The 27,032-nt window shown below is 39.6% G+C and overlaps 1 long non-coding RNA gene across 1 annotated transcript; it reads right to left on the bottom strand.

Annotated features, from left to right (window-relative positions):
• Positions 1-651: 651 nt before the first annotated feature.
• On the bottom strand, positions 652-27,032 carry LOC117530514. Its single transcript, XR_004566394.1, has 2 exons — positions 26,832-27,032; positions 652-842 (listed from the first exon to the last, which is right to left on the bottom strand). It is a non-coding gene; the product is annotated as an uncharacterized LOC117530514 (long non-coding RNA).

Genomic DNA, 27,032 nt, shown 5'->3' with positions numbered 1-27,032 from the left:
GTCATTACAGGCCGATAATAAAGCACAACCAGGATAAACCACTGGATCCCTTTGCTTCAAAAGTCCAGCAAACTATGTGGGAGGAGGAAAAAAGAAGCCACAAGAGAAGAGTGAGGACTGCTACAGTTACACTGAAACATGTTTCTATGTATCAGTTAGGAACATAAGATATCATGTTATTGGACATATATAAGTCATGCAAATCCAAGAGATATTTTCTCCACTGTCTCTTTAATTAATGTTATCTTCTTATTTGTGGACCTGGACATGTTTTTTTTTCTATTCAGATGAAGTCAGTAACTGAACCCGTTGTTGACACAGGACCAACTAAGGACTACCCCCACCTCAGACTCAAATTCAAGAAGGTTGGTGTTGATTTCATGTTTTTGGTGAATCAGATTCAGGACCAGCACGTGCTCCAAGACCTGACCCGTCTGTATGAAAACTGTCAGGTTTCTAATGTTGTGTAAAAAATGTCTGTGTGTCTGTTCATTATCATTTGCTTCAGGCTCAAGAAGAACGTCAGAAAAAGATCAATGCAGAGGAAAAGATCCATAAAGAACATCTGGCTGCCATTAAAGCTAGAAGAGGACACTATGCACAAACAAAAGAAAACAGGTTAGTGTGACTTTGGATTTGGATCCAAGTCTCTCTGGACATGTTTCTGTTCCTCAACATTGTTACATGAGACATTTTTCAAGAACTGAACCAAATGTATTTCACATAATGGAGAACAGGTTCCACTCACCAAAAAGATGTTGGTTTAATTCCTGGATATTCATGTCTACATGTTGACGTGTCCTTGAACCCTGGACACAGCTGTCACTCAAAACAAACACAGCCTAATGACTCAGAAAAATATGGTTTAAAGATTTTATGTGAAATTAATTGCTTTAAAAAAGAAAAAAACAAACAGCCTCAAGTGGCCAGTCAAGGAAATGCATGTTTGGCACTTCTGTGTTGGCTTCACTTTTTTAGCAGCAGATGTTGGGGCTTGAATGTGATGCACCATGAACATGTTTGATTAAAATGTACTCATTTGTCATTACAGGCCGATAATAAAGCACAACCAGGATAAACCACTGGATCCCTTTGCTTCAAAAGTCCAGCAAACTATGTGGGAGGAGGAAAAAAGAAGCCACAAGAGAAGAGTGAGGACTGCTACAGTTACACTGAAACATGTTTCTATGTATCAGTTAGGAACATAAGATATCATGTTATTGGACATATATAAGTCATGCAAATCCAAGAGATATTTTCTCCACTGTCTCTTCAATTAATGGTATCTTCTTATTTGTGGACTTGAACATGTTTTTTTTTTATATTCAGATGAAGTCAGTAACTGAACCCGTTGTTGATACAGGACCAACTAAGGACTACCCCCACCTCAGACTCAAATTCAAGAAGGTTGGTGTTGATTTCATGTTTTTGGTGAATCAGATTCAGGACCAGCACGTGCTCCAAGACCTGACCCATCTGTATGAAAACTGTCAGGTTTCTAATCTTGTGTTAAAAATGTCTGTCTGTTCATTATCATTTGCTTCAGGCTCAAGAAGAATGTCAGAAAAAGATCAAGGCAGAGGACAAGATACATAAAGAACATCTGGCTGCCATTAAAGCTGGAAGAGGACACTATGCACAAACAAAAGAAAACAGGTTAGTGTGACTTTGGATTTGGATCCAAGTCTCTCTGGACATGTATCTGTTCTTCAACATTGTTACATGAGACATTTTTCAAGAACTGAACCAAATGTATTTTACATAATGGAGAACAGGTTCCACTCACCAAAAAGATGTTGGTTTAATTCCTGGATATTCATGTCTACATGTTGACGTGTCTTTGAACAATGGACACAGCTGTCACTCAAAATAAACACAGCCTAATGACAAAAATTTATGGTTTAAAGATTTTATGGGGAATTCATTGCTTTAAAAAAAACAAATGGCCTCAAGTGGCCAGTCAAGGAAATGCATGTTTTGGCACTTCTGTGTTGGCTTCACTTCAAGGTGCGTTTACACATGAGCAAGATGCGTTATGAATGTAATTGTTCTGTCATTCGTGACACATTCCTGACATTCTTAACGTGACTTAATGCATCTGAATAGGTTTCTTAATAGCACGTGTTGGTGTGTGATATTCTTGATATTCGTGGAGCATGTTTTTGCCTGTCAAAAAATCTTCCACGAATGTCACACACCACCCTCATTTCATCTCACGTCGTGGAGGTCGCAACTGAGCGTGTTGATCTGTCTGGAGTCGTGATCCTTAATAGAACGTGACAACGTTCATAGTGGTTCCTGTGATGGTTCTTGGCGCCCAAACTGTCACGAGTTATTACGACGTGACACAGAAATTGTCAAGTTTTGACACGACTTGTAACGCGGCGTCACATTTCACTGCGCGTGCCACGACGAATCAGTTTTCTGTCACGTGCGCACAATTAAACTCGGCTCCACAGCGTTCAGTTTGATGCAGTATGCCGAAGAGGAACAGTGACGCGAAGTCAGCCAAGTGTCATTCCACAGTTCCTGCTGAAGCTCCTCAGGATGCTCCTGCAGGTGTTACACCTGCTGTTCTAACTGATGAGCGGGAGAACGAGTCTGAGCCAGAGGAGCGAGAGGAGACTCATATGCAGCGAGGCATCTCTGCACCTCCTCCAGTCCAGCAGAGGAAGAAGCGTGCACACAATTAAACCCTGATGCACCGCATTCCGTTTGATTGCTGACACCAAGTCGGCTAAAAGTCTCATTTCAGTGCTCTTCAGTGCGCTCCTGCAGGTGTTCCACCTGCTGCATGTGTTCCACCTGCTGCATGTGCCTGATGTTTGGTAAAACGCGCCAGACGAGAGCCGCATGAAGCCACACATCTGGCTCTGTCCGTCTCCTCCTCCTCCTCCTCTCTGCGCCACTCCATGGCACAGAGCCCAACTACACATGCAGTCACAAAGTTCTGAAAAACTGGAGCGATCTGAATTCGGCTGGATGAATATGGGTGTGTGTAGAGACAATTCTCCTCGTTCACAATGTGACAGGACTTAACGATGCACTGTTACGCACAATAGCGTGCAACAACACGTAACATTATTCTTGACTGTGCGTAATGGTTCCTGATAATTCTCCAGCAACACGTGCCATTAATCATAACGTGGTAACAGGTTGCAACAGTTCCTGAGGACACCTGAAGCCTCTGCCCCGAATCATCACATTCGTGATCAGCGGCCAAGAATGTGTACTTCATGGCATTTGTGACTTGTCCATGTTATGTGTAAACGCAGCATTAGCAGCAGATGTTGGGGCTTGAATGTGATGCACCATGAACATGTTTGATTAAAATGTACTCATTTGTCATTACAGGCCAATAATAAAGCACAGCCAGGATAAACCACACTTTGCTTCAAAAGTCCAGCAAACTATGTGGGAGGAGGAAAAAAGAAGCCACAAGAGAAGAGTGAGGACTGCTACAGTTACACTGAAACATGTTTCTATCAGTTAGGAACATAAGAAATCATGTTATTTGGACATAAATCATGCAAATCCAAGAGATATTTTCTCCACTGTCTCTTCAATTAATGTTATCTTCTTATTTGTGGACCTGAACATGTTTATTTTTTCCTATTCAGATGAAGTCAGTAACTGAACCCGTTGTTGACACAGGACCAACTAAGGACTACCCCCACCTCAGACTCAAATTCAAGAAGGTTGGTGTTGATTTCATGTTTTTGGTGAATCAGATTCAGGACCAGCACGTGCTCCAAGACCTGACCCGTCTGTAGGAAAACTGTCAGGTTTCTAATCTTCTGTTAAAAATGTCTGTGTGTCTGTTCATTATTATTTGCTTCAGGCTCAAGAAGAACGTCAGAAAAAGATCAAGACAGAGGACAAGATCCATAAAGAACATCTGGCTGCCATTAAAGCTGGAAGAGGACACTACGCACAAACAAAAGACAAAAGATTAGTGTAACTTTGGGTTTCCCCCTTCACACCGACTGCCAACTCCTCCAACATCAGCATGGTGATGAACTTCCTGGTGCCTCTGGCTGTGGTCTCCTTCTGCTACCTCCACATCTGGGTGCTCAGAGGACAGAGCTTTGTGCAGCTCCTGGATTCATTTAGGACAGTGGTGTCCAAAGATGTTCCAGAAAGGGCCAAGAAGGTGCAGCGTTTCTTTGTGCTGCCCTCTCGGATGTGGGAGAAATTATAATTTTTTTTTTTTTTTTTTTTTTTTTTTTTTTAAGTATTATCAGTATCAATTTTACTTTAAAGTATGTGCCTACATGTAAGCTGAATTATTAAAACAACATTTCCACCAACTGACTCATCATTCATCAGCCCCTTGAAGTGCAGCAAAATGACCAATTGTATATGTTGCTAAGGACAAATAATAAATATCTGGCCAATCAGCATCACCAAATTTAATGGCTTGGGTTGCTCCTGGATTTATCAAAGTGCTGCTGTTTTTGGCAGAAACAAAAACCCCACCGACATTTGAATTATATTTATTTTTTGTCTCCGTGTGTTTTACTGGAGTAAGTTGCTTCTGGAATGGACTGGGACAACCGATTAGCGAGTAACAGGTTGGAAAGTCACTCCTATGGACACATACATGAATAATACATATATAGATACAGATGATGGCAAAATTTATGATTTAGAGAAATATGATGAATCCATTTTCCTGTGTAAGGTCAAAAATGAGTGTGAATATTATACAGCTCAAAAATATAATGATGAAATGGGTAAAAATGAGGCCAAAGCACTGTCCATCATTCATTTCAATAGTCGAAGTTTAAAATGCAATTTAGCAAAAAATAGCAGTATCTGAATCAGTTAAAAATAAATTTTGAAGTTATTGTAGTTACAGAAACTTGGCTGAAAGATAATGATATTAATACTGTTCAGATAGAAGGGTACAATATGTTTGATTTAAATAAACAAAAAAGGAGGTGTTGCCCTCTACATAGATAAAAATATAAAATGCAAAGTTATCGAAGAGAAAACATTTACAGTGAATTGTTTGATGGAAATTCTTACTGTAGAAATTTGTAATGAAAGGGATAAGAATATTATAGTAAGTTGTGTTTATAGAATGCCTGGATCTTGTGTGAATATATTTACAGATAAGATACTAGAGATGTTTGACCAAATCAACAACAAATCAGTGTTTCTATGTGGAGATCTGGAGAAACTCAACTGCATCTAATGAATATTCAAATAATATGAAAAGTGTTGGTTTAAATCCCTTGATAACCAAGCCAACTAGGATCACCACACATAGTGTAACAAATAGATAATATATAATACGTTAAGTAATTTAAAATGCGGTATTGTCGTGACAGATGTGAGTGATCATCTTCCAGTATTTGAAATTTTTAAAAATACTTTTTGCACTATTGCTCAGGATGAAGGTATAATATTTGTAAGAGATAGATCAACCAAGGCAATGGAAGCATTTAGAGAAGCTCTTAGAATTCAGAATTGGGATTTGGTGTATACTGACAATGTTGATACATCTTACAACATATTTATGAACATACTTGTCAGCCTCTATGTCAAACACTGTAAAAAAAAAAAAAAAAAAGGTAAAAATAAGTGCTCAAGCAATGGAAAAAAGTATCAATAATCCATGGATGACAAATGGGTTGAAAAATGCCTGTATGAAAAAGAACTTCCTCTATAGAATGCTTCTTAAACTAAGAACAAAAGATGCTGAAACTAGGTATAAAACATAAAACAAACTATTAGGAATTATAAGAAGACAAAAGAGGGATTATTACAGCAAAATGTTAGATCAAAATAAAGAAAGCACAAAAGCTACTTGGGGTGTAATAAACAGTCTTGCAAAAAGGCAAGACAACACCAAATATTCCAAATCATTTTATTAAAGATACTCGTATAGTCGAAATTAGTAGCAAATTAGAAATAGCAAATGAATTCAATAATTATTTTAAAAACATTGGCCCTACCTTGGCCCAACAAATTCCAAATGATAACATTGATCTAGAAACTATAAAAGACAATGTCAACAATATTTTTCTTGAAAAAAATAGAAATGAATGAAATATTAAAATTGTCCAGCAATGTGCAAATAAAAAAAAAATCTAATGACTATGCAGATATGAACATGTTGGTAATTAAGAAAATTATAGATGTAATAATTGAGGTGGGCTTCATAGATAATTGGCAAAGCTTCTGGGGAAAACCTGGTCTTGTTAGGAGAGACGGCATCCATCCCACTTTGGATGGAGCAGCTCTCATTTCTAGAAATCTGGCTAATTTTCTTAAATCCTCCAAACAATGACTATCCAGGGTTGGGACCAGGAAGCAGAGTTGTAGTCTTACACACCTCTCTGCAGCTTCTCTCCCCCTGCCATCCCCTCATTACCCCATCCCCGTAGAGACGGTGCCTGCTCCCAGACTACCAATAACCAGCAAAAATCTATTTAAGCATAAAAATTCAAAAAGAAAAAATAATATAGCACCTTCAACTGCACCACAGACTAAAACAGTTAAATGTGGTCTATTAAACATTAGGTCTCTCTCTTCTAAGTCCCTGTTGGTAAATGATATAATAATTGAACAACATATTGATTTATTCTGCCTAACAGAAACCTGGTTACAGCAGGATGAATATGTTAGTTTAAATGAGTCAACACCCCCGAGTCACACTAACTGTCAGAATGCTCGTAGCACGGGCCGGGGCGGTGGATTAGCAGCAATCTTCCATTCCAGCTTATTAATTAATCAAAAACCCAGACAGAGCTTTAATTCATTTGAAAGCTTGTCTCTTAGTCTTGTCCATCCAAATTGGAAGTCCCAAAAACCAGTTTTATTTGTTATTATCTATCGTCCACCTGGTCGTTACTGTGAGTTTCTCTGTGAATTTTCAGACCTTTTGTCTGACTTAGTGCTTAGCTCAGATAAGATAATTATAGTGGGCGATTTTAACATCCACACAGATGCTGAGAATGACAGCCTCAACACTGCATTTAATCTATTATTAGACTCTATTGGCTTTGCTCAAAAAGTAAATGAGTCCACCCACCACTTTAATCATATCTTAGATCTTGTTCTGACTTATGGTATGGAAATAGAAGACTTAACAGTATTCCCTGAAAACTCCCTTCTGTCTGATCATTTTTTAATAACATTTACATTTACTCTGATGGACTACCCAGCAGTAGGGAATAAGTTTCATTACACTAGAAGTCTTTCAGAAAGCGCTGTAACTAGGTTTAAGGATATGATTCCTTCTTTATGTTCTCTAATGCCATATAACAACACAGTGCAGAGTAGCTACCTAAACTCTGTAAGGGAGATAGAGTATCTCGTCAATAGTTTTACATCCTCATTGAAGACAACTTTGGATGCTGTAGCTCCTCTGAAAAAGAGAGCTTTAAATCAGAAGTGTCTGACTCCATGGTATAACTCTCAAACTCGTAGCTTAAAGCAGATAACCCGTAAGTTGGAGAGGAAATGGCGTCTCACTAATTTAGAAGATCTTCACTTAGCCTGGAAAAAGAGTCTGTTGCTCTATAAAAAAGCCCTCCGTAAAGCTAGGACATCTTTCTACTCATCACTAATTGAAGAAAATAAGAACAACCCCAGGTTTCTTTTCAGCACTGTAGCCAGGCTGACAAAGAGTCAGAGCTCTATTGAGCTGAGTATTCCATTATCTTTAACTAGTAATGAGTTCATGACTTTCTTTGCTAACAAAATTTTAACTATTAGAGAAAAAATTACTCATAACCATCCCAAAGACGTATCGTTATCTTTGGCTGCTTTCAGTGATGCCGGTATTTGGTTAGACTCTTTCTCTCTGATTGTTCTGTCTGAGTTATTTTCATTAGTTACTTCATCCAAACCATCAACATGTTTATTAGACCCCATTCCTACCAGGCTGCTCAAGGAAGCCCTACCATTATTTAATGCTTCGATCTTAAATATGATCAATCTATCTTTGTTAGTTGGCTATGTACCACAGGCTTTTAAGGTGGCAGTAATTAAACCATTACTTAAAAAGCCATCACTTGACCCAGCTATCTTAGCTAATTATAGGCCAATCTCCAACCTTCCTTTTCTCTCAAAAATTCTTGAAAGGGTAGTTGTAAAACAGCTAACTGATCATCTGCAGAGGAATGGTCTATTTGAAGAGTTTCAGTCAGGTTTTAGAATTCATCATAGTACAGAAACAGCATTAGTGAAGGTTACAAATGATCTTCTTATGGCCTCGGACAGTGGACTCATCTCTGTGCTTGTTCTGTTAGACCTCAGTGCTGCTTTTGATACTGTTGACCATAACATTTTATTACAGAGATTAGAGCATGCCATAGGTATTAAAGGCACTGCACTGCGGTGGTTTGAATCATATTTGTCTAATAGATTACAATTTGTTCATGTAAATGGGGAATCTTCTTCACAGACTAAAGTTAATTATGGAGTTCCACAAGGTTCTGTGCTAGGACCAATTTTATTCACTTTATATATGCTTCCCTTAGGCAGTATTATTAGACGGTATTGCTTAAATTTTCATTGTTACGCAGATGATACCCAGCTTTATCTATCCATGAAGCCAGAGGACACACACCAATTAGCTAAACTGCAGGATTGTCTTACAGACATAAAGACATGGATGACCTCTAATTTCCTGCTTTTAAACTCAGATAAAACTGAAGTTATTGTACTTGGCCCCACAAATCTTAGAAACATGGTGTCTAACCAGATCCTTACTCTGGATGGCATTACCCTGACCTCTAGTAATACTGTGAGAAATCTTGGAGTCATTTTTGATCAGGATATGTCATTCAAAGCGCATATTAAACAAATATGTAGGACTGCTTTTTTGCATTTACGCAATATCTCTAAAATCAGAAAGGTCTTGTCTCAGAGTGATGCTGAAAAACTAATTCATGCATTTATTTCCTCTAGGCTGGACTATTGTAATTCATTATTATCAGGTTGTCCTAAAAGTTCCCTAAAAAGCCTTCAGTTAATTCAAAATGCTGCAGCTAGAGTGCTGACGGGGACTAGAAGGAGAGAGCATATCTCACCCATATTGGCCTCTCTTCATTGGCTTCCTGTTAATTCTAGAATAGAATTTAAAATTCTTCTTCTTACTTATAAGGTTTTGAATAATCAGGTCCCATCTTATCTTAGGGACCTCGTAGTACCATATCACCCCAATAGAGCGCTTCGCTCTCAGACTGCAGGCTTACTTGTAGTTCCTAGGGTTTGTAAGAGTAGAATGGGAGGCAGAGCCTTCAGCTTTCAGGCTCCTCTCCTGTGGAACCAGCTCCCAATTCAGATCAGGGAGACAGACACCCTCTCTACTTTTAAGATTAGGCTTAAAACTTTCCTTTTTGCTAAAGCTTATAGTTAGGGCTGGATCAGGTGACCCTGAACCATCCCTTAGTTATGCTGCTATAGACGTAGACTGCTGGGGGGTTCCCATGATGCACTGTTTCTTTCTCTTTTTGCTCTGTATGCACCACTCTGCATTTAATCATTAGTGATCGATCTCTGCTCCCCTCCACAGCATATCTTTTTCCTGGTTCTCTCCCTCAGCCCCAACCAGTCCCAGCAGAAGACTGCCCCTCCCTGAGCCTGGTTCTGCTGGAGGTTTCTTCCTGTTAAAAGGGAGTTTTTCCTTCCCACTGTAGCCAAGTGCTTGCTCACAGGGGGTCGTTTTGACCGTTGGGGTTTTACATCATTATTGTATGGCCTTGCCTTACAATATAAGGCGCCTTGGGGCAACTGTTTGTTGTGATTTGGCGCTATATAAAAAAAAAATTGATTGATTGATTGATTTGCAAGTTATCATTTAGTAAAGGGGTATTTCCACACTGCATGAAAATCGCTAAAATAATTCCGCTTTATAAAAAAGGAAATAAACATGAATTCACAAATTATAGATCTATATCACTTCTACCACAGTTATCAAAGATTTTAGAGAAATTATTTGTAGTAAGACTTACTAAATTTATCAGTAAATATAATGTTTTAACAAACAGTCAACATGGATTTCGCCCAAATTATTCAACTGCTACAGCAATCATGGAATTAACGGAACAAATTGCAAATGCCTTTGAGAAAAAAAAAAAAAACAGTATTTAGTAAGTATATTTGTTGAACCACACTGAACCATAAAATATTGAAAAAAACTATACAAGTATGGTAAAGTAAAGTAAAGATATAGATGTGTCATTATTTACTGAAGGATTACAGATCGAAAGAGCACATGAAGTTTTTGGGTGTTACTTTAGATGAACATTTGACCTGGAAATCACATATTGACTATGTGAAAATTAAGGTAGCACAAATAATAGCTGTATTACATAGGGTTAAACACTTTCTAAATAAGGTTGCCTTGCTTATGTTGTATAACTCACTGATTGTTCCATATCTGACCTACTGTACTGAAGTTTGGGGAAGTGCTTGTAAAACTTACATTAATCCAGTTTTTATTTTACAGAAAAGAGCTGTGAGAATAGTGAGTGGAAGTGGATACAGAAGTCCAACAAACCCAATTTTTATACAGTTGAAAATCTTGAAATTTACTGAATTGGTAGAAATGGATATTTTAAAAGCTATGTACAAAACTCATTTTAAAAAATTACCTATTAATCTACAAAATAGATTCACCAAAAGAGAAAGTAAATATGAATTGAAAGGAACTGAAGTTTTCGTAAAACCCAGGTATAGAACTACAACTAAAGGAAAGTGTATTTCAGTCAGAGGTGTTGGTTTATGGAACAGTTGACAAATGAAATATAAATTTCTAAGTCAATGCATGTGTTTAAAAAGAACTTAAAATTGTCTGTGCTGAAAAAATATGAAATTTCAGAGTAGTGCTTTTTAAACTGCTCTGTGTTATGCGTTATGTCTTAAAAAAGCCATATGGCGTTTGATGGAACTGTTATATTTTCATGTGTATGATGGGGCAGATGTTATAAGTTATTACTTTCTGCTCCTTTTCATTCATGGTAACTTGGTAATTGTATTTACTCTTGTGTTTTTGTTTTATTTTATGAATGAAATAAATAAAGAGAATGAGACTGAGAAGAACTTTGCTCCTGGTGTGAAAATGAGGATGAAAATTTAAGATAAAACGAAAGAGTGATGTTTGTTTGTTTTAGTGGGTAAAAGCTGTGATCTTTATTGGTACAGCGGACCAGTTATAATGGGTTAGGGAAGACCAGGGCTATTTGTACCAGTGTTCAAGCTGCAGCTATGCTGGCATTTCGGTCATAAAATATTTGAGTAGTTTCAATTTGATTTCAGTTTACATGTCATGAAGATCAGCCCAGAGAAGTCAAATATTCTTTGGAGTATTCCACAGTCTAAAACGAATGACTTGCTCAGCTTAAAAAAAAAACAAACAAACAAAAAAAAAAAACAAACAAAACAACAAAACAAACAAAAAAAAACTAAAATAGCAATTTGCATGTTTTTGTGAAAAAGGAATTTTAACTCAGCCACTACTGAGTACACACAAGATGCGCTAACACTTTACTTGAAGGTACCGTCATAATAGTAACATGACAGTGTCATAACTGTTACATGACAGTCATGAATGTGCCATAAACATTATGTCGATGTCATAAGCGTTTATGACTGCTGTCACTATCATTCAGTTTTTGTCATGACAAGTTGACATTTTGTGGATTGTCTTCATTATGACAACTTGACAATCAAAGTGGCACTTTATAATGAGTACACCTTAGCCTTAATTATGCATGAATCAAATGTAATAAATTCATCACAAATAATTAAGAAAGACATACTTAATAAGTAATTAAGTAGTACGTCCCTACACACGCGCGCGCACACACGTGCAGCTCAAAAATCCTGGCAACAGAAAAACGTGCCCCTGCAAATAAATGCGGACGTGTGCGGGTGTCGGCCGACTCATACAAGCATGTTTCACGAATACTGCGGATGTTTGGAGAATATGAGCCAATTTTGTGCGCAATCCATACACAAATCTTCCTAAACGGCAGTGGTATCGGGCCTTAAGTCCCTTTTCTGTTTATAAACTGTCAAATGACAAGGATCTATTTTAGCCATTATATAAAACAAATAATGAAATGAATGTAAAGTGTGGCTTTCTGAGCCCAGCTTTTATCCCCATCACAGCCGGGGCAATTATGCATACAGTGTTAAAAGTGTGCATCTGTTCAAACATAAACAGAGTCAATTACACAGGAACAGGATGGAAAAACAAGGTCTGGACTGAATGATTTGCCCTTCTGTCTACAAGAATGACAGGGGTGTGATGACCAAAGGGTCCTTTTCATCTATGTCTTTTCAGCATAGCATGGATCAAGGGTCACTTGGAGGTTTTGTGAGCCACTGTCCAGAGTTCTGTAGTGTCTCTCAGGGGCCATTTGTGTGATAAGCCAGGCAAGCTCAAGAGATGGGTTTTATCAGATGTACCACAACAAGGCTGTTACCAGGACTCTGCATGTCTTGGCATTTAGCCAACACAGAAGTGCCAAAACATGCATTTCCTTGACTGGCGACTTGAGGCCATTTGTTTTTTTTAAAGCAATTAATTTCCCATAAAATCTTTAAACCATAGATTTCTGAGTCATTAGGTTGTGTTTGTTTTGAGTGACAGCTGTGTCCAAGGTTCAAGGACATGTCAACATGTAGAGATGAATATCCAGGAATTAAACCAACATCTTTTTGGTGAGTGGAACCTGTTCTCCATTTTGTGAAATACATTTGGTTCAGTTCTTGAAAAAATGTCTCATGTAACAATGTTGAGGAACAGAAACATGTCCAGAGAGACTTGGATCCAAATCCAAAGTCACACTAACCTGTTTTCTTTTGTTTGTGCGTAGTGTCCTCTTCCAGCTTTAATGGCAGCCAGATGTTCTTTATGGATCTTTTCGTCTGCCTTGATCTTTTTCTGACATTCTTCTTGAGCCTGAAGCAAATGATAATGAACAGACACACAGACATTTTTAACACAACATTAGAAACCTGACAGTTTTCATACAGACGGGTCAGGTCTGGGAGCACGCGCTGGTCCTGAATCTGATTCACCAAAAACATGAAATCAACACCAACCTTCTTGAATTTGAGTCTGAGGTGGGGGTAGTCCTTAGTTGGTCCTGTGTCAACAACGGGTTCAGTTACTGACTTCATCTGAACAGAAAAAAATGTTCAGGTCCACAAATAAGAAGATAACATTAATTGAAGAGACAGTGGAGAAAATATCTCTTGGATATGCATGATTTATATATGTCCAAATAACGTAATATCTTATGTTCCTAACTGATATATAGAAACATGTTTCAGTGTCACTGCTGCAGTCCTTACTCTTCTCTTGTGGCTTCTTTTTTCCTCCTCCCACATAGTTTGCTGGACTTTTGAAGCTCCTCAGGATGCTCCTGCAGGTGTTCCACCTGCTGTTGTAACCGATGAGCGGGAGAACGAGTCTGAGCAACCAGAGGAGCGAGAGGAGACTCACGTGCTGCCCGACATCTCTGCACCTCCTCCAGTCTGGCAGAGGAAGAAGCGCGCGCACAGTTAAACCCTGCTGCACAACATTCAGTTTGATTTCTGACACCAAGTCGGCTAAAAGTCTAATTTCAGTGCTGTTCAGCGCTCTCCTGCAGGTGTTCCACCTGCTGCATGTGCCTGATGTTTGGTAAAACGCGCCAGACGAGAGCCGCATGAAGCCACACATCTGGCGCTGTCCTCCTCCTCCTCCTCTCTGCGCCACTCCATGGCACAGAGCCCAACTATGTATGCAGTCACAAAGTTCTTCTGAAAAACTGGAGCGATCTGAATTCGGTTGGATGAATATGGGTGTGGAGACAATTCACCTCGTTTACAATATGACAGGACTTAATGATGCGCTGTTACGCACAATAGCACGCAACAACACGGAACACTATTCTTGACCGTGCGTAATGGTTCCTGATAACTGTCCGGCAACATGTGCCATTAATCGTAACGTGTGGTAACAGGTTGCAGTAGTTCCTGAGGACACCTGACGCCTCTGCCCCGAATAATCACATTCATGATCAGCGGCCAAGAATGTGTACTTCGTGGCATTCGTGACTTGTCGTTATATTCAATTTATTTTTCATTTTATTAATGTATTTCCACTAGTGACACACAGTTCTTGTTTCTGTAAAAAATAACTAAATTTGACACATTCAGTTCTATAAAATTCAGCTTGACGCATTAATACTAGATCTCTATTGTTTGAAATTCAACTGTGGAAGAAATACTAATGATCCTGACTTTAATGTCATTGTGGCAACTCATAATATACTCAACAAAAAATATAAACGCAACACTTTTGGTTTTGCTCCCATTTTGTATGAGATTAACTCAACGATCTAAAACTTTTTCCACATACACAATATCACCATTTCCCTCAAATACTGTGCACAAACCAGTCTAAATCTGTGATATTGAGCACTTCTCCTTTGCTGAGATAATCCATCCCACCTCACAGGTGTGCCATATCAAGATGCTGATTAGACACCATGATTAGTGCACAGGTGTGCCTTAGACTGCCCACAATAAAAGGCCACTCTGAAAGGTGCAGTTTTGTTTTATTGGGGGGGGATACCAGTCAGTATCTGGTGTGACCACCATTTGCCTCATGCAGTGCAACACATCTCCTTCGCATCATCCGTGAAGAGAACACCTCTCCAACGTGCCAAACGGCAGCAAATGTGAGCATTTGCCCACTCAAATCGGTTACAACGACGAACTTGAGTCAGGTCGAGACCCCGATGAGGACGACGAGCATGCAGATGAGCTTCCCTGAGACAGTTTCTGACAGTTTGTGCAGAAATTCTTTGGTTATGCAAACCGATTGTTCCAGTAGCTGTCCGAGTGGATGGTCTCAGATGATCTTGGAGGTGAACATGCTGGATGTGGAGGTCCTGGGCTGGTGTAGTTACACGTGGTCTGCGGTTGTGAGGCTGGTTGGATGTACTGCCAAATTCTCTGAAACGCCTTTGGAGACGGCTTATGGTAGAGAAATGAACATTCAATACACGAGCAACAGTTCTGGTTGACATTCCTGCTGTCAGCATGCCAATTGCACGCTCCCTCAAATCTTGCGACATCTGTGGCATTGTGTTGTGTGATAAAACTGCACCTTTCAGAGTGGCCTTTTATTGTGGGCAGTCTAAGGCACACCTGTGCACTAATCATGGTGTCTAATCAGCATCTTGATATGGCACACCTGTGAGGTGGGATGGATTATCTCAACAAAGGAGAAGTGCTCACTATCACAGATTCAGACTGGTTTGTGAACAATATTTGAGAGAAATGGTAATATTGTATATGTGGAAAAAGTTTTAGATCTTTGAGTTCATCTCATACAAAATGAGAGCAAAACCAAAAGTGTTGCGTTTATATTTTTGTTGAGTGTATGTGGACAAAAACCCAGTTATGCGATACCGCTATGAGGTTGTGTGTACTGTAATAATGATTTTGGTGCGATTTGGAGGTTATAAGGATTTTGTGGATTTTCTCACTTGGTTATACAGGTGGACCCTCAAAGGGGTTGACATGTATGCGACAGGGGCATTATGAGAAATGCTGAAACACCGAATGAAGAAATGTGGCAGAGGTGGGGTTTGAACAGGGAGCCTTTTGCACTGAAACCAAGGGCATAATTACACCAACAGTTGTGCAGATCGACAATTTTGTCTGAAGGATATATTGATATATTGTTTTATTTGAATGTTTTAATATTAACCAATTGTGCTTCTTTCTCTATTCAGAATCAGTTTACTGTTTTATCCTTTATTGAGCTAAGAATATATTGTGTTGTTTGTGTTCAAATGTTTTGAACGGGGCCCATATGGGCTTGTGAGTGGGCTCCACCCGGGATGCCAACCTGGGTCCCAGTCAGTTTTGTCACTCACTCACTCTCTTTCTCACACACTTTTTTTTTTTTTTTTTTTTAAACAAAGAGCCACATCTTATGTAAATTCCTGTAAATCCACTCAAAGCCACAGTGTCTTTTTCCCCCATGAAAAAAGTCTACATTAATAAAAACTCATTTACATTCTTGTGTAAATTCATGTAAATCCATTCAAAGCAACATTTTTTTCCCCAATAAAAGAAAATCTAGATTAATGAAAAAAAGTCACATAATCTTATCTAAAATCCTGTTTGAACAGGACAATATTTATAGAAAAATTCTTACAGTGTTTCCTGAGGGCACAGTTCACTTTTCCCCATTTCTTTTATCTTTCAGGTGTGTTGATGAAGCCAGTGACAATTCCACTCTTGTCCTTATCCTTAATCAGCGTTATGAGGCGAGCAAACATGCTGTCCCTAATTTGTGTTTGTGGGGTATGTGGTGAAATGGTGACATCGTGACAGGCCGAAACAATGGGCCATCTATGGTTATCCTGAGGTGGTGGAGGTGAAGACCCAAGGGTGGATGGAGGCGGCGGAGGTGTCTGCATAGCCCTGAGGGTGGATGGAGGTGTAGGCCTGCTGCCAGACCAATCATCATCCTCATCCTCACTGGATGAAATCACTCGCCTAGAAATGTATAATATACGAGCACAATCAATGAGTTAAAGCATTTTAAAAAACATTTGGTAAAAAATACAGTGGTCCCTCGCTATAACGCGGTTCACCTTTCGCGGCCTCACAGTTTCGCAGATTTTTTTTTTTAGTGCAATTTTGCATGCTTTTTTTTTTTTTTTAACAGCGCATTGTGTCTTTATCAGGCAGGCCGGTCGCAGCACCAGTCGGCATCACCGCGACTGCTCTCACTGCCGACGATGCGCTTACCGAATCTGTGGACTCTGTAAACGCCGCAGCGGGCCACTCACACCACCCCCGTCAAATGTGTGGAGCTGCGACCAACTCCAGCAACAGGTCTGGAGACTATGCTCGCTGTTTTGATGCGGAGCAGTCTGGCAGCCCGCAAGGATAGAGTTCTTGCGGAAAAATCCGCAGCGCTGCATGATCTCGGTAACCGCAGTCACGGAGCTCCATGGTCAGAGAGGTTTGTATCTTTTTAATGACTTGGATTTTTTGCGGGTCCCACATCCATACCCTGCAACTGTAACACTGGATGCAGTGACAAAGGGACAGCACGCACATTGTGTTCTGCGTGTCTCTTTATAATCTTCTCGCCCAGAAGAATAGAGCGCCAACAACTACCCATAACTGTGTTCTTCACTTGGAAAGACACCTGCACTGAGGTGTGACTCACTGGAAAAAGACGCTACAGCGAAGCGGTGCCAGGATGAAGAGGCGCGGTCAGAGGAACTGTGAAATAGTGGTGAGTCACTATTTAATAATTTCTTATGTGTCCAACCTCGTATGTTGATCATTTAAATTAAATTCATTAGTTCTAAAAGCACTGGAGACGAAAGTGAGAAAATGTTAATGCCTGTTTGAGAAAAGTGTATAAAGTGTGTAGTGAGGGGTTTTACAGCCAACATCTATAATAACTGTAAATAATAACGCTGACTACTTTGTGGATTTCACCTATTGCGGGTTATTTTTAGAACGTAACTTCTGCGATAAACGAAGGACCACTTTTGGACAATAGGTGACACCACTATACATCTATCATTCCTTCCAGAATTTCACGGACCTTTAAGTTTGTTGCAGCTTAAAATGCTTGATTTTGCTGGAGGTTACCCACAAAGGGTTGAATTTGCAGATTCGCAAGAACATCGCAAAATGTATCAATCTGATCTATATACAGTATGACTACATTCTGGACCATACCAGAGAGACTCCCCATATGGATCCTTATTTGTTCCAACACCCTATGCCCGCTTCAGGCATGCACACATACATTTCTATAAGTATTTTTCCCCCTTTAAACGTGATTGTTACTTTGATTAAGTGATTACATTTAGTATTATTTAATCATATATCTGGTTTTCCCTCCCTTGTTTTGACAACTTTGAGCCAAATGCACTTAAATCTCCCACAAAACTTGTCCTTCCTGTGCCATTGGAAAAATCAAAGTGTCATCACCATTTTAGTATCTATCATTTAATAATGCAAATAGCCTGACCTCTTTTTGCGTTTCCCCTTTCCCATATTCTCTGTGGAATCAGACTCTGTTGGCACATCTGTGTTCTCTTCGTACTCTGCTAATTTTATGCGGGCAATTTCATATGTTGCTGTGGGAGACAGACAAATGAGTGGCCATTAGTTTCACTCAGAGCAAATCTAAACAGACTCAACAGTGAACTCATCATATCCGATAATGTCAATTTCTCTTGACGGTTAACTTGTATGTCTCCCAGTCACCGAGGGTCCTGTTGTTCGATGACTGCCTTTCTCATGTTCACCCTTGCTGGTAGCCAATAGCACTCATCCTCCTCCATTCTTGTAAACCATCTAGTTGCTATCACAGCCAGACCTCCATTTTGAAACTCGACTATTGCAAAAGGTAACATGCTTAAAGAAAAACAAATACACAAATTCAGAATAAAAAAAACAAAAAACACAACAACAACAACAACAACACCCCACTAGTGCAGGAGTGGCAATGCCACATATCCAGTCTTGAATAGCAACAAAACCACTTTTGTTTTTAAACTCATCCACAGGTAAAAGCTGCAAGTGTTAAGATAAATTGAAAACAAAAAGAATTCCGAGGCGTGATGAGTCCAGTGGATAGTTGAAAATGGATTTGGCAGTTTTGAAAAAGTTACAAAGGACTTTAACAGTTCCAGAATGTGACAAAATATTCCGCACAACAAGAACCCTCCCCCCTACAGAAAAGCAGTCATCGCCACGAGAGGAGGAGATCAATGTTTTTCCATCATTGTAACACCTGTATTGTTCCCATGTTGCAATTGAATTAATCACTGGTCCAGAAAAGTGGAGCTGCTTAAGTGGGCTGAAAGCTGATGTGGTCTTTTGGCTTGCAACTTTCTGCTTCTCGTGGATCCACCTGACAAGTTGTTGGACAGGGTTTTTAGGCCGACGGACAAGTTTTTTCAGTTTACCTAAAAATGTCTCAAAGGGAAACGATGACACACTATCCAATGGGCCAAATTTTCGTGCATCTTGAGCTAGGTGGATCAATGCATGAATGTTATAGCTGACAAATTCAGTGCCATAAATTGCAGCAAAAAACTGTTACAAAGAGTTTCAAAATCTCCTCAGCATCGTTACAATGGTCAGGAGAACATAAAACAGGACTCAGAAGAGTTCTCATAGATACAGCCAGAAGTAAAACGTTTCTGTACATTTTAATGGGTATATTATTGCGGAGAACAACAGGACCAGTGTAAAGTAAAAATTGCCAAAGCTCTGTAGCTTTCCATGTGCTGAACTCAAACATCGATTGTGGTTTCCTTGCAAAATTGCTAGGTAAATACTGCCTGATAGAAAGCATATATGCTGACATAGCAACAAAAAACTTCATAGACTGCCTGCATTTCAGCGGTCCCTTCATCCAAAGAAATATTAGATTACGCATTGCCCCCAAGCACACAAGGTGCATATAATCTAACACAAAACCAGTAACTAAACCTATACCGAGATCATTTAGGGGAGAGGCTGACAGTTGGTGCTGGTGATAGCCTTGCCTACCAAATTGTTCATCCATCCTGAGCTCTGCTGATATTTCAGGATAAACCACCTTCCCATTCATGTGCTGGCCTTTTTGAGTGCACCTCTCACATCCATAATAGCCCGTATGGCCTTTGGAGCATTTAAGAAAGGCACGAGCAGGTGCATCACAAATAAAAGCGTCGGGTAATGCCACCCTGAAATGTAAACCATTGTACACAATACCACTCTGAGAAATGGCTTTCATATCCACAATGAATTCTTGCAAATACTCTTGGACATTTGTGGGTTTGGACGCACCTGAGTACACTCCAATTACAAACACATTACACCCTGGAATTTCTTTAATCATATCCAGAATAGGCCACAGGCTCATACTGGAGCTACGGAATAAAGGCAATCCATCAATGTTGATTCGAAGTGTGAGAGTATCAGTCACATTTGCTAAGTGTCCCAAAGATGTTAGTTCAGTTATGAGAGCATTGTCGATTCCAAAGTGGTAGTAGGGCCCCCCGAGCCACAGTCATCACATTGCAAGATCTGTCAGTGGCCATAAGAGTGCTGGCATCCATTGGGATGTCAAGGCCCTTCCTTCTTAAGATTTTAAGAAGTGCAGACAGTGCTGTTTGCAGTATGTTGAATTCTGCAGCCCACTCTGCAAGCCCACATAAATCATTGTGATCATCTTCCAAATCAGAGCATTCATCTCCACCCAAATCACAGTCACTATCATAACCTGGCATATCACCTGGCACCCAGTTTTCAGCATCTAAATCCTCTAATGTGACCTTACACTCATATAAAAATATCAGAGGAATATTCATCTTCTAAATCATATGTAGGGCTGTCACGATTAGGAATTTCTGGAGACGATTAATTGTCAGACAAATAATTGCGATTGACGAATATTAGGGCTGCAACAAACGATTATTTGGGTAATCTATTAATCTGATGGGGTTTCGACACGATTAATCGGATTAGCGGGGAATTTTTAAAAAATGTGCCAGGGAAACAATTTTTCTCTCCTTCCATCACTTTATTTAATAGTAAGTCCCTTCGGCTGCTCCCTTGTTTGCACTTGGGGTCGCCACAGCAAATCCAAGGTGGATCTGCATGTTGAATTGGCACAGGTTTTACGCCGGATGCCCTTCCTGACGCAACTCCACATTACATTAACCACTTGGCCACCACCTCCTTCATCACTTTATTTAACAACAGAACATTATTTGAAAACTTAAAATACTTGAAAATCAACAAATTGTCAAATGTCCCTTGGCTGTTGAAATATAAAATAATAAAGAATAAAACAGTTTATAATAAAGAACAAAAATAATTATTTCAAATGGCACTGCTTTATCAAAGTGCTAAGTTGCCATAAAACAACAGTGAAACATAAATGTTATAAAATACGTATATGGTGAAAAAAGAGGTATTTTATTGCTGCAAATGAGCAATTAGCATAACCAGTTAACCATAAAACCTAAATCAAAAACTGTAGCCTGACTCACTATATGTGCAACATTCTCTGGATAACTTATAAACTATGTGGTCAACTATTGTGGTCATTTCCCATATACGTATTTATTTATTTCTCCCTCCCTCTCTCTCACACACCGTACTTGAGCAAACTTTGGAAACGAAGACTTTCAACAGTAAAATAAAGCCTATAAATGAATTTCTGGAGCTGCGTGGAGTGTGGCAGGAAAAACCAAAGACGCTTTCTCACGAGGTGCAAGAAGGAACCTTTAAATGTTTTAAACCAAGGGGAAAAAAAAAAAAAAAAAAAAAAAGCCACTTGTCCGGTCGTACAACGATTTAGAACTTTTACTTGTCTGATCACATTTTACACTTGTCCCGGACAATCGGACAGGCGTTAATGTCGATGGTAGGACTTTGACAACATTAATAAAAAACTGTCGGTGCTGTTACTGTTCTTTCTTTTTCTCTCCCTCTCTGCCCCTCACCTTGCTGCTCTGGGAGACGCGCAGACAGCCTGAGCCTCCTGTGCCATGTGAGGTCCGACTTGCAAACGTTGCAGTTAACAAACGTCTTTGCGTTGTTTAATGTAAAGTGCTCCCACACTTTTAAAGTCTTAACTTTCTTTTGTCTACTTGCATCTGCCATATTGTAACTGTGTAGTTGTACGAAACAGCGTCTGATCTGCTCTGTGCACTGGTCGCCGTCAGAAGCGGCCAGCAGCTTCTGGCGCCATAATCGCTTGACACAACGCATCGATGACGCAATGTGTTGCCATCGCCTGTTGTAATCGATTTTATCGATTCGTTGTTGCAGCCCTAACGAATATATTGTCTTTTTTTTTTTCTTTTTTTCCCCTTCTTTATATTCTACTACAACCCCTGGCAAAAAATTATGGAATCACCGGCCTCAGAGGATGTTCATTCAGTTGTTTAATTTTGTAGAAAAAAAGCAGATCACAGACATGACACAAAACTAAAGTCATTTCAAATGGCAACTTTCTGGCTTTAAGAAACACTATAAGAAATCAAGAAAAAAAGATTGTGGCAGTCAGTAATGGTTACTTTTTTAGACCAAGCAGAGGAAAAAAATATGGAATCACTCAATTCTGAGGAAAAAATTATGGGATCACCCTGTAAATTTTCATCCCCCAAATTAACACCTGCATCGAATCAGATCTGCTCATTGACACTGACCCTATGTGTCTTTTTGCAAGGAATGTTTTTGCAGTTTTTGCTCTATGGCAAGATGCATTATCATCTTGAAAAATGATATCATCCCCAAACATCCTTTCAATTGTCCAAAATATCAACATAAACTTGTGCATTTATTGATGATGTAATGACAGCCATCTCCCCAGTGCCTTTACCTGACATGCAGCCCCATATCATCAATGACTGTGGAAATTTACATGTTCTCTTCAGGCAGTCATCTTTATAAATCTCATTGGAAAGGCACCAAACAACAGTTCCAGCATCATCACCTTGCCCAATGCAGATTCGAGATTCATCACTGAATATGACTTTCATCCAGTCATCCACAGTCCACAATTGCTTTTCTTTAGCCCATTGTAACCTTGTTTTTTTCTGTTTAGGTGTTAATGATGCCTTTCGTTTAGCTTTTCTGTATGTAAATCCCATTTCCTTTAGGCGGTTTCTTACAGTTCGGTCACAGACGTTGACTCCAGTTTCCTCCCATTCGTTCCTCATTTGTTTTGTTGTACATTTTTCGATTTTTGAGACATATTGCTTTAAGTTTTCTGTCTTGACGCTTTGATGTCTTCCTTGGTCTACCAGTATGTTTGCCTTTAACAACCTTCCCATGTTTGTATTTGGTCGAGTTTAGACACAGCTGACTGTGAACAACCAACATCTTTTGCAACATTGCGTGATGATTTACTCTCTTTTAAGAGTTTGATAATCCTCTCCTTTGTTTCAATTGACATCTCTCGTGTTGGAGCCATGATTCATGTCAGTCCACTTGGTGCAACAGCTCTCCAAGGTGTGATCACTCCTTTTTAGATGTAGACTAACGAGCAGATCTGATATGATGCAGGTGTTAGTTTTGGGGATGAAAATTTACAGGGTGATTCCATAATTTTTTCCTCAGAATTGAGTGATTCCATATTTTCTTCCTCTGCTTGGTCTAAAAAAGTAACCGTTACTGACTGCCACAATCTTTTTTTCTTGATTTCTTATAGTGTTTCTTAAAGCCAGAAAGTTGCCATTTGAAATGACTTTAGTTTCGTGTCATGTCTGTGATCTGCTTTTTTTCTACAAAATTAAACAACTGAATGAACATCCTCCGAGGCCGGTGATTCCATAATTTTTGCCAGGGGTTGTATTGTAGTATAATTACATAACTCTGGAAGAACGTTTGGCTTCTGTGAGTGGAGAAACTGGAATGGTGCAACATTTTTATTTTTATCTTCATTTTACATACAGTCCCAACCTTTTCTGAATTGTTGTTGTTTCTGTTGCATTTCTGAAATTGTTTCTCCTCATCAGTCACGTTTTGTGCTTAAACACTGCATTAAGCCCATATTGAACAAATAAATACCTTTGGAAAATAACAGCTGTTAAAGTTCAGAGTTCTCACCTGCGTTTTGTGATCTGTGTGTCTGAACATCACCACAGCTTCTTCATGTCAGGGTTTTTTTTTTTTTGTGGCTCAGTTCATTCATATATTCTCATTTTTAAATATGTTTTTAAAGATATTTGACCGTTTATTTCATCTCATGATCTCATAAATTCAGCATACGACTCGCACATGGTGTGAACAGGACGGTAACGGCAAAATCACACCTTTAGAGAAAGTTCAGAGAGAAGTAAAAGCAGCTTCACGTTTTGGTTTTGTTTTTAACACGTTCACTCAAGTTAAAATCCTCTCTCTGCTCCGCGCTCGCTGCGCACTGATGGTTCTCAGACTGTAACGTGTCGCGCCTGCATTCAGGAATCTCTCTCACCCACCACCTCCTTCACAGTCTGCAGCCTGTTGACTCCGCGTGCACACACAGAAACACACACACCGACAGCTCCGCATTTTAGACGGCTTTTGAAGAAGACGGCCACTGTTTTAATCGGCCGTCTTATCCAAACGGCAGGACGGATCGCTCTTCAGCCTCCATGTTATTGTCCCGCCTTAAAACGACAGCGAGGCTGCAGCACAATGACGTCAGATTCTGAGTCGTTTTATGCTTTGTGGATAAAATAATTCACGGTAATCGCGAATATGAAAAATAATCGTGAATGACGAATATTGTAATAATTGTGACAGCCCTAATCATATGATGAATTTTCAAAACAGTTCTGATCGCTAGCATTGTAGAAAGTATCTGCCGAATGTTTCCTTTCAGAATGTTCTAACAAATCCTGTGGGTATTCCTGTTCAGAATCACGTGACAACAAATCAATCATACATTCCTTTTCAATGAGATGCAAATGTTCCTCCACTCTTGCTGCTATTTTCCTCCTTTTGGTTCTTTCTGAATAATCCATTATTTCTGAGAAAAAAAAACAAAACAAAAAAAACCACCAGATTAGCGTTTGAGGATTGAGAATGGCAAACTCTTGAGGAAAACTGCAAATGACAGAGTTGTATGTTATGTTCTGTATATGTCGAAAAACTTTGACCGTGGCATCTTGATGACAGTGGCAGTGTGTGATTTCGGCGGAGCGTCCCGCAAGCACTGTTTTTTGGTGTGATGCGTTTATGCACTCTATGTGAAAGGCCATTAATTTTTCTTTTGTACAAATAATGTAGCCAAATTTAAAACAAAACAACAACAACAAAAAAAAAAAAAAACTAGAGACAAAAATCACCTAATTCACCAACCACTAATCTAAGTCCACTCTCAAAATGCCATTGGCATAAACGGGAGAAACGGACATTTGTGGGGTTTTTTTAAACAGCTTGCTAACTATGCCTGTTCGACTGCCTTGCTAACAAGCGCACAACAAAACCTTTAAGTCGACCACCTTAATAGCCTACCATAGTAACAAAAGCCCAAAATTGATATTGATTCAATAAATTAGACTTTGGTTAATATCATGCAGTTGCATTTTATCAGGAAACCGTTATCAAACTTTTCTGTTGAAAGTCATATATTAATACAGAAAGTGCAAACATTAAAATTTCATCGGCATAAACGGGAGAATTAGACACTTGCAGCATTTTTTTTTAAACAGTTGTGCATAGTAAATCCGCGTTCACACCGGGCGCCCAGACACGCACCGCGACGCAATGGACGCAAATGAAGCGACGCGAATAAAGTGAATGGCGCGTTTGTGGCGCGATATCGCATCGCCCTCCTCCCCAAGTTGAAAAATCTGAACATTTTCATCTTGTCGCACCGTGATGACCAATCAGGGAGTGAATATGTAGTGACGTGGAGATGTCTGGAGTTTCACTGAGTTGGATGTGAACATGTCCTGTCTCTGGTAGCCAGCCTGTGAGCAGGACTTATGTCCCTTTTGTCCTTTATTTCACAATTATGACAGAGTGGGGGAAGAGCGAGCTGCAGTGGACAGTTTTTTTTCCTTTCACGTGCGTGCGTGAGTGAATCATCCGTGAAGATTATTTTATCTATTAACTACACAGATGTATAATAAAACAAATGGTGACTGGTTTATAAACAATTATGAGAGTTTGGGGGGAAGAGTGAGCAGCAGCCAGTTTTTTTTTATATTGTTTACATGTGTGTGCTTGACAGGACAGAAGGTACTCAAACTGGGTCCTGTAGAGGCGGTAGGACCGCTGAAAGCGGCCGTCATTCATACGCAGCCCCTGCAGCAAATAATGAAACTCCCTGAATTGGGAACGTCTCATGAGGATATTGTGAACCCAGGGACGGCGCCGCTGGCGACGTTTGTCAGCTTTCCACAACAATTAAGAGCACAGTAACTCCCTCCGTGTGATCAAGGTCTGCCATGTTAACTTGACTGACAACCGGAGCCGGCGAGCGGAATGGAAGCTCCTCCTATTTGATGACGCACTGGGGCGAATTTTCGCAGCGAAAGCAGAGCGACACACCGGGCGATGGTGGTGTGTCCGTCAAGTCAACATGGCGGACCTTGATCACATGGAGCGAGTTGCTGTGCTCTTAATTGTTGTGGAAAGCTGACAGACGTCGCCAGCGGCACCGTCCCTGGGTTCACAACATCCTCATGGGGAGTTTCATTATTTGCTGCAAGAGCTGTGTCTGGATGACAGCTGCTTTCAGCGGTCCTACCGCCTCTGCTTGAGGACGTCCTGTCCCATTCACGCGTGCATATGTAATCAATTAAAAAAAAAAAACTGTCCGCTGCCCCTGCTGCGAGGCTGCTGCTCGCTCTTCCCCCCAAAACTCTGTCATAGTTGTGTGATAAACCAGTCACCATTTGTTTAATTATACATCTGTGTAGTTAATAAAAATAATGTTCACAGACAATTCGCTTACGTGCGCACGTAAAAACACAAGGTTCGACTGAGGACAAGTGCCATCTTGTTTCTCGCACGTGGAATCCAACTCAGACATTAGCCTACCATAGTAACAAAATGCATAAATAAGTTACATAATACAAAAGTAGCTTCCAGTACCAATAAATGTAAATTTTCATCTTAATTAGCGCTTATGTGAAGCACTCTCACGACGAAAAAAAAAAAACAACAAAAAAACAAACAAAAACACACACACACACAAAAGACAATGAACAGGCCCATGCTTCAATTAAACAGAATTCAGTTTCAAAATTACCATAAAACATCTGCCACCACACTTCTACGAAATGACCAATGTCAAAATATCCTTTGCATAAAATACAATGTTTACTCACCAAGTCCCGTTCAGCAATGTAGAAAATCTCACCAAACGTTGGACAATGCGAAAAAACAAAAATGACTCCTCAAAGAACAAAACCACTTTAAATTGACGGCTTTTCCGCTTGTTTATCTCTTTAAAGCAGCAGCTCCAAAATGTTAAATAGATGCCTTTTCCACTCATTTTTCTCTTTAAAGCAGCAACTTCTCTCAAACAG

Source organism: Thalassophryne amazonica, chromosome 18 (genome assembly GCF_902500255.1).
Source record: "Thalassophryne amazonica chromosome 18, fThaAma1.1, whole genome shotgun sequence".
In the NCBI taxonomy this organism is placed as follows: Eukaryota; Metazoa; Chordata; class Actinopteri; order Batrachoidiformes; family Batrachoididae; genus Thalassophryne; species Thalassophryne amazonica.
Note: the sequence above shows the minus strand (reverse complement) of the source record. Positions and strands in the feature narration are given on the sequence as shown.